This window comes from Meleagris gallopavo, chromosome Z (genome assembly GCF_000146605.3).
Source record: "Meleagris gallopavo isolate NT-WF06-2002-E0010 breed Aviagen turkey brand Nicholas breeding stock chromosome Z, Turkey_5.1, whole genome shotgun sequence".
Classification (NCBI taxonomy): Eukaryota; Metazoa; Chordata; class Aves; order Galliformes; family Phasianidae; genus Meleagris; species Meleagris gallopavo.
The window spans coordinates 49444641-49445746 of NC_015041.2; positions in this window are offsets into that span (position 1 = coordinate 49444641).

A 1106-nucleotide genomic window follows, 5' to 3' on the forward strand; every position below is an offset into this window, starting at 1 on the left:
GAATCAACTTTTTACAAGGGTAGACAGTGATACGACAAGGGGGAATGGTTTTAAGCTCCAGGAGGGAAGGCTTACATTGGAAGTCAGAGGGAAGTTCTTTACAGAGAGAGAGATGAGGTGCTGAAACAGTCTGCCCGGAGAGGTTGTGGATGCTCTGCTCCTGGAGGTGTTCAAGCCGGGTTCGATGAGGCCCTGGGCAACCTGATCTAGTAGTAGATCTAGAGGCTGGCAGCCCTTCCAGTGGCAGGAGGGTTGGAACTTGATGATCTTAGGAGTCTCTTCCAACCCAAGCCATTCTATGATTTTATGAACACAGCAGAATACTTATCAGCCCATTTTAAAATTTCTTATAAACACAATATTCCTTTTATCATCTCCCCACAAGAAATGAGGGGAGACCTCCTAATTTAAAATAATAAAAAGCAAAACAATACAAAAAAAAAAAACCACTAAACCAATGTTTTACTAATACACAAAGTGTAACTAGCTTATAAACTAATGGCATCTTGTCACACTGAAGCAGAACCCCCAGCAGAAGTTGTACGTGAGGACCTGAGTAATTCAGGCGCTGCTGCCAGAGGCGCTGCATGAAAAGATGAGTAGGTGTGCTGGCACTTCAGAGCAGCTGCGTTTATTTACGTGAAGGGCAGGCACAGCAGCACGCATGTCTGCGGTGTAAACACTGCCACCACGCACGTGCCGCTGGCCCACATTTTCTTTCACCTCACCCAATTTTTGTTGCGGTCGTTGCCGGTTCGTTTGGCTCTCGTTGATCCCACCTGCTGGTAACGAGGCTGGTGCCTCTCCGTGGCACGAAGCAGTACTGCAAGGAGCAGAAACGATAGGCACTTCCACAGCTTGTGGGCAGAACACCCTGCCAGGAAACCCTCTGCTGCTGCACAGGAACACGTCAGCACTCAGCGGGAGACAGAACGATACCGACATGCTTTCCGCCCATCAGCTGTGGAAAGCAATATGCTGCTCTAGACAATAACTGGTTTTCATGTCTGCACTCAAGAAAGAAAGAAACCGAGCGCAAATAAAGATCAATCGGACAGCAGCAAACTCACGCTCCCTCCCCCCTCCCTCCGCCGGGATCAGACCCG